The 7,753-nt window shown below is 40.8% G+C and overlaps 1 long non-coding RNA gene across 1 annotated transcript; it reads left to right on the plus strand.

The window, feature by feature from the left end:
* Positions 1-713: 713 nt before the first annotated feature.
* LOC142826743 (uncharacterized) lies at positions 714-7,250 on the plus strand. Its single transcript, XR_012900972.1, has 3 exons — positions 714-830; positions 4,006-4,079; positions 7,179-7,250. It is a non-coding gene; the product is annotated as an uncharacterized LOC142826743 (long non-coding RNA).
* The last annotated feature ends 503 nt before the right edge of the window (positions 7,251-7,753 follow it).

A 7,753-nucleotide genomic window follows, 5' to 3' on the forward strand; every position in this document is an offset into this window, starting at 1 on the left:
AGGTCACAGACAATAAATCGCTTTGGGTGTAAAATCAAAACCTTTATAGATGTAGCAGGAATCTCTGTGGTGTATGAAGTAGATTCATTTCAATAAAGAAATAGGCAATATTCTCAAATTTCCATGGTACAAAATTGCTTGGATCAAAATGTCAACTATCTTCAAGCAATATTTCATGAGCATTTTTTATTCATTTTAACACAATTCTTGAAAAAAAGTTTGTTAGTATCCTCCAAATAGAGGGAAATCGAACAAAGAAATTAAAAAATATGATGGTAGTCTATAAGAATGATTCAGACCACTGTAGTAACCCAATCCTACCTTGTAGTCTCCTTCTAAGCAAAGATAGCTAAATTAATCAAACTTCCTAAGTCAACTTTTCTGAAATACTAAGAACTTAAAACTTCCTATACCTGTTCATGCCAAAAGTTTACTAATCAAGAAGAGATTGCTGTTTCCTACTATAGCCACTGCCAGGTGATTCATAGAAGCAAGGAATCCTATAATGGAATAACCTATCCATATGAAGCAGGAGGGTTAATATTCCTTTGTGACAGGATATACAAATCACACACCAGCAAGGAAGTGGTTAAGCAGGTGCTCTTGGTCCAGAAGACCACACCTCTCCACACCTGCAAAGTATGCTTGGCTTGGAGAAGGAGCTTAAAAGGAGAAGAGGCCAGTTAAATAGGAGGAGAAATAATGGTGGTGAACTGGCCTACACTCTGAGACTCTGGGAAGGAGCACACTGGATGAGGTCAGCTACTACAGATCGCTAGCTGTAGTGACCTTGCCGGGCCCACAGAGCAATGATTTGGAACATTCAGAAGGTCTGTGACTTTAGCTCTGATTTCAGTTATTTACTGTCTTAATTTATTTGTTGAGAAAGGGGGGACAGGTAGGAAGTAATCCATGGGAGCCTCAGTATAGCACTTTTGGATGCACAATTTAACCTTTTTACACTGGGTCCTAGATCAGAACCTGGGTGAATGGACAGGCCTGGGTTCCCTTGTGACTTCCATAGGGTGCAGAAGACACAAATCCTTTGCTTTGAGGCACATGGCTAATGCTTCACAGCTCTTGGAATATTGACTGTTAGAAGCTGGCCTACAATTTTGACTCTGAAGATATCAAAGATAATTAGTGTTAAACTGGCTATATTTGCATGGAAGACACTTGGTGTTTGGGGCTGGTAATGACACCTGGGGTTTGTTAATATACCTTCACGTAAAATCAGTTTTAAATAATACTGGAAGCTATTTAAGTGTTGATTTGTGGGCAGGTGACCCTGTCTGAAAATCTTAAACTTATTATACTACTCCTAACTGCCTTGTGCTGTGAAAGTGAAGTTACCTAAACTGACAAGCTGGGTTAGTATCAATTCTGTTCATACTATTCCTGCTCCATATTGTTTATGCTGTTGCACTCCCTCATTTGATATTGTTTATACTAAATTCCATCCTCAAATGCACATAAACAATTTTTATTGACTTTATTTCCATGTGAATATCCAAGGCAAGGTTTGGCCTCTTACCTCTGCTTTCACTTAATTTCTTTTCCTAGACTGTGCAGCTGCATAGATAGAATATGGCAAATAGAGCAAATACATGGAAGCTGATGAGGAAAGAATTTTTCATTAAGGTTCTCAGAGGACTAAAATCACAGTATGACTGTGTGAATGTTACTGGCTTTTTTAATATATAAGCTGTACTGAGTTAGATAGACCTAGATTCAGTTAGATTTAGATAAAACTTCTTATACTCTTGCCTGTTTATCCAAATGTGCATTGCCCTTCTTAAACATAACCTTGGAATATATCTCACTGAGACTGAGTGTAACAGAATCTACTGTAGTTGAAGAGCGTGTAATTTGCATACCACCTATGAGAGACGTGCAATAGGATAAGCAACTCACTGGAGTATATAAAATGTGTATGTTAAATTAGGCAGCCACCTGCTTTAACTAAAACTTTCCTCTGACTTTTTGGGTCCATAGAGAGTCTCACTTTCTGCCTGCATTTCAGCAGTGGTGCTAGTAGTTCCTGCAAATAAGTTATCCAAATTGGCATAAATTAGAGTCTCTTGATTGACTTCAGTTGTCTTTGGGCCAGGCTAGTTTTTATAGCAGTTCCAATTTAATTGTGTTTAAAGAGGAAATATACACATATTCTGATATAAAATATAATTAAATAATAAATATAAATTATAACATTTAAAGACTGATTTTTTTATTGACATTTACTTGCAAACATTTTAAAAGTCAAGCTATAGAAATCCAGTTCCAGATGCTGATGATAAAAGCTATGAGTTATAATATGCTCCTAGTGTTCTGCCACTGATTAGATTTTGAAATACATGACAATAGGACAAATTCTTCAGTCTTTAAGAAACTCATTTAGAAAATATCTTGATTACAGAATGTAGAATATGGCCACTAAAGTAATAAACTGTATACAATCATGGAAGTGTGCCTACCAAAAGAGACTTTTAGATGTGCAATTAGACACACAATTGCAGATCTAAAAGTAGCCATCCTGCAGCAAAAAAACTTCAGGACCAGACTTCAAAGAGAAACTGCTGAGCTACAGTTCATCTTTAAGTTTGACACAATCAACTCTGGATTAAACAAAGACTGTGAATGGCTCGCTAACTACAAAAGCAGCTTCTCCTCTCTTGGAATTCACACCTCCAGATCAGCTGCTAGAAGTGGGCCTCATCCTCCTTGATTGGATCCACCTGGTCATCTCCAGCCTGATCCTGGCCTGCATATTTATTCCTGCCTCTGGAAATTTCCACTACATGCATCTGACGAAGTGGGTCTTTGCCCACGAAAGCTTATGCTCCTACACTTCAGTTAGTCTATAAGGTGCCACAGAACTCCTCGTCGCTTTTACCAAAAGAGAGTTAGGGATATGGGATCTGAAGCAATTGACATCTGTTAATGTCAAGATACAGGGCTTGCTTCACCACTGGCTTGCTTCACCACTACAATTCCTGTGTATCTATACTTCAGGAGGATTGACAACTGACTTTTGTCCATTATTTTCATTTTAAAATTGTGCCACCTCTGATTTTCCAAAAGGTAACAGGAAGGCAGTGGAATGAACAAAAATTACTGCCTGGTTGCATTTCCATATGTTTCCAGTTGTAATCTGATAAGAATTCTGGTCCTTGGAGAATCTTTTGGTCTGCATAGAATAAAAGCTAGGTTATTATGATGGAAGATTTGAATGTAAATTGATTGAAAACAGAATCTAGATGTTCAGTGACAGCATCCTGACCCTGATCATAGAAACTGTAAAAATTAATCAAAATCTGAGTGCAAATGTGTGTTAGGCTATGTAGCTGAAAGCCAGTATATGTGAACAGTTACTTTAGGAGCCATAGATACTCATTTTTTCATTTAATCAATTAATTTATATATAGCATTAATTTTTGGATTTTCTATTTTATGGATTTGCATGCACAAAAATCTTATTTTTAAAGTGTTCTAGTGCTGTTCATTTATGAAGAACTTGATCTAGTCAAGAGAACTAATTTAATCATAATTTCTAACCATCTCTTCCTTTCAGTATCAATGGAAAATCCTGAGGGTAACAAACAGTTATGCATCTTTTGTTACTGACAAAGTTAAAAGGGGAAATATTAAACTGGTGACACAGAGGAGATACAGTAAAAGGGATAGATTTTAAATATATTAAAAGTAGTGTGCATCATTTGGATTTGGAATATAAAATTAAAAAGCTCTACATCTTACCTGCCATCGACATAGGAAAATAACTCTCAACCAACCAACCAACCAACCAAGAAAGCAAATAAGCAAACAAAATCTTAATGTTGGATTCTAGAAGGTTATGAAACTATATATAAGTATGAATTTTTTAACCTGATTCTTTAATCAGAAGACAGTATCTTCAATACTGATTAAAGTGGCGATATTAGAAGCTTTCTTGTCCACTTTCTAAATGTTTGCTGAGATACAGCATGTGCATCATTTTTTCCACAGGATTGACCTCTCCTGTAATGTAGCCCATTACAAGATCAAATTTGCATGAAGATTGAGAAGAATAAATGACAATAGTGAGTATAACTAATTTATTTCACCTAACTTCTAGGGGGTTTACTGTGTATGTCAGGTGCAATGGTAGCATGAATAATAATCTTCTAAAATTTCAAAAACATTTTGCAACTGTGATCACCACACATTGGCCTGGAAGGGGAAAGTGAAGCTAAAAAGGGACCAATTAACCTACTAGGATGTGGCTGGGGTGGGGGCGGAATTAGGTGCCCAAAGTAATCCCCTGAGTGAAGATTGTGTCTGGCTGAGAAGGCAGATGTGGAGCAAGGAGAAAGCCAAGAAGGTAGCTACAGAAATGGGCAAGAGGGAGGCAGTGTGCCTTCACCCACATGTCCCAGACAGTATGTCTCCACAGATAAAAAAAACTAGTAGCCAGCCTGTGCCAGACCACTTGGATGCTATGGACTGTTTCATTGCAGTTAAGATTTCTGGGCACAAGCCTGAGCCTGGGGTCTAGGAACCTGTAAGCTGGGAGGGTCACAGAGCTCAAGTTGGACTCTGGAATTCTGTCCAGAGGTGAAACAGTCCTGCAGCCAAGCCCTGTGAGCCCACATCAGCTGGCATAAGTGAGCCACAGTTTTTTCTTTACTGAGTAGATGTAAGCTGTGAAGCTGCAAACCTCTGCAGTCCCTCCCTGGGAGGAGGTAATTTGAATTAGCACAACAGAGTTGGAGTGTAGGGAAGGCAGAATTTGTAGGAAGGAATCCAGGAAAAGAACAACAGGGTCTGAAAGAAAATATAGTTGCTAAGTAGAAGATCTCTGGAATGGAACAAGAAGTAGTGGGTAGACCTGGGTTTCTCTATCAGGCACTATGCAATTCATATCACCAAGACAGTGCTTGAAAAGACTGCCTCAGACCTTTGCTATGGAAAGTCTGTGATTTAGGAAGGCAAAGACTATAATGATCTGGCCAGAAGGCCAAACAACAAAGACAGAGTACACTGAGTTTCAGGAAGCAAGAGAGAGGGGCAGCAGTGAGCAGAAGATCCGGTGTGAGACTTGTGTGAAGCTAAGCTACAGAGGTGGCCATAAGGAGGCATGCTAAGTAGAGTGTCCCATGACGGCATCTCAGATAAAAGTTCAAAGGATAGTGGAGACCATCCAGAGTGATGAGAAGTGGTTGTGTGTACCAAAATAGGGATTTGATTTTGATCCAAAGGAGTGGAAATAATCAAAGTGAGATACTTGCAAGAGGTGACCAGCCTGTAGAAAATAATTGATCACAAACCTAATGATTTACAGTCCCAAATTATCCTCTGACTTAGCCATTTGTCCATGTAGTTTGTATTTTTCACCTCCTTATGCTCTAGGAAAGAATATGACCATGGATGTTATGTTTATTTTACTATCTTCTCACCAATGAAAAGTTCCAGTTTTCAAGTGCATGGAACCAGAGCCATAACAAAGTATTTTATCTCATGGGGTAAGCAATCATATGTGCTCCCCCTAGAGGTGGGATTTCTGCTTCCCATTTAGCACAGAGGTTTTCATGTTATAAGGTGTGCCGGCCTAGGAGGATACGCTATAAAGTACAAAAACATCCCCTCTGCTAAAAGCCAGCAGATCAGTGGCTGATGGGAGTTGTCAGGCCTACACAAGTTCCTCATCCTCCAGGCTGTGGAAGGTGGGGATGAATGGTCTGCCCAGCAGCTCTCCATGCCCTATTCTTTGAGCTGGCCACCTCAGTACAGCTAGGTGCTCCCCAAGCAGGATGTGGAGTATGGCTCCCTGCTGAATCCTTAACACATTCTTGCCTCTGCCCTGAAGAAGCCTGGCATGCTCCCTTCCATACTTAGCCCCCTTGGGCACCTAGTCACACCCCACACTCCACCCAGGGATCTGCCACTTCAAACAGCTCACTTTCCCTACATGCAGAGTGGAACTTCTCTGTGCTCGCCTGGGCTGCCCTAGCCCAACCTCATGGCTTCCAGGCCTGTCATCCAACGGCCTGAGTTCTGAGCTCAGCCACACAAGCCCAGTGCCAAGGCTAGGCACTAGAGGCTGGCAATTGCTGCTAGAACACAGTCAATCCCACCGGCTTTGGAAACCAAAGCTGTGAGCCCAGAGTGACCCTTACGATTACTCCGTTTCAAATTCCCAAATAAAGGACACTGGCAAGATCAGGGAGGCACTGGAGAAGCATTTGGTGGGAAGGGGTGTCCATGTATTTGGAGGGATATTTGGGAGACAGTAAAGGGGGTATTTGGAGGGAACTGAACCTATGGAAAACTTAACTATTGGGCAGATATTGCTGGAAGTGGTATGGGCCATGTTAATGGGGGAGCCCCAAATGTTGCTGAGGGGGATGCTGCATGCAGAGTTCCCATTCCACCCATTCTCCTTTCCTGCTTCCCATGATCTCCCAACCCATTCACTTCTCTTCCCCTTGCCACATCCTATCTCCCTTCCTTTCCACTGCCTCTTGCCCCACATCATTCTCTTCTCCATATTCTCACTCCCCTTCCTTTCCTTGCTCATGGGCACTCACTGTTGTATAGAAAACAGGATGGTGACCAGATAGGGCACCCAGAAGGGGAAGAGAACCAGCACTAGGACTCAGGAGGCGGTGTCCAGCTATAGAGGCACTGAACACCCAACAGGACAAACAGCTCAGCACCACCATCTCTGCTCATGAGGGGAGTCAAAGCCTCCCCTGCCCAAAACTACAATAATGGACTCCAGCCAACACTACTCAGACCAATCCTGAACTACCCTGTTTTTTGTCGCCACCAGCTCTGCACCCTGGGCTGCTGCCCCATGGACCTGACCTTGTTATGGTTCTATGTGGAACTGTATTGGTTACTTGACTTTCATTCACATATACATAAAGAACACAATGCATAACAACATTTTATATATGTAGTTTACAGGAGAGACTCCGTGCTCAGTAAGAAAAAATGAATCAGTTTGGAAAAATAATACTCTATCCAAACCATTGCTCACATCTCTGTCTTAATTTTTTTAAGTTCAAAACAAATGTTAACAAGTGTGAGGGTTTTTATTCATTTTTGTTGTTTCTAGTGGCATTTCTTTTCCAGATCTTAACTTGCAGCTTATTGTAGAAGTACCAGAATGTAATAAATACATGTTCTTCCCCTAGTATTTCTGAGCTATGAAGACTGGGAAAACTTATTAGAAAACCTGTTCTCAGAAGATCATCTGGATAAAAAAGTAAGCCATTAAACTTTCAGATGTGCATCTGACCCAAAATTAGGTCAGCATTAATTAAAAATGAAGAAAATTTGAGAACATAACCCTGCAAAGGAAACTGTACAGGCTCATCCTCATGCCTATGTGGTCTCATTTTTAAATCAGTGGGACTCCTTTTTCCAAGATCCATTGCAAAGGGAGGAAGGATTGAGGTTAATACAAGTCAGTATTTATGTGTGTATTTAAATCCCAGGCTTCATTTGCAACTTCGAATGCCTACATTAGCCACCCTAGTTCGAACTAAGGTGGCAGTGTAGACAAACCCCAACTGATTATGCTTCTACTTAGGGTACGTCTAGACTACATGCCTCTGGCGACAGAGGCATGTAGATTAGGCTACCCGACAGAGTAAAATGAAGCGGCGATTTAAATAATCGCCGCTTCATTTAAATTTACATGGCTGCCGCGTTGAGCCGACAAACAGCTGATCAGCTGTTTGTCGGCTCAGCGCGATAGTCTGGACGC

The sequence above is a fragment of the Pelodiscus sinensis genome, chromosome 2 (genome assembly GCF_049634645.1).
Source record: "Pelodiscus sinensis isolate JC-2024 chromosome 2, ASM4963464v1, whole genome shotgun sequence".
Taxonomy (NCBI): domain Eukaryota; kingdom Metazoa; phylum Chordata; order Testudines; family Trionychidae; genus Pelodiscus; species Pelodiscus sinensis.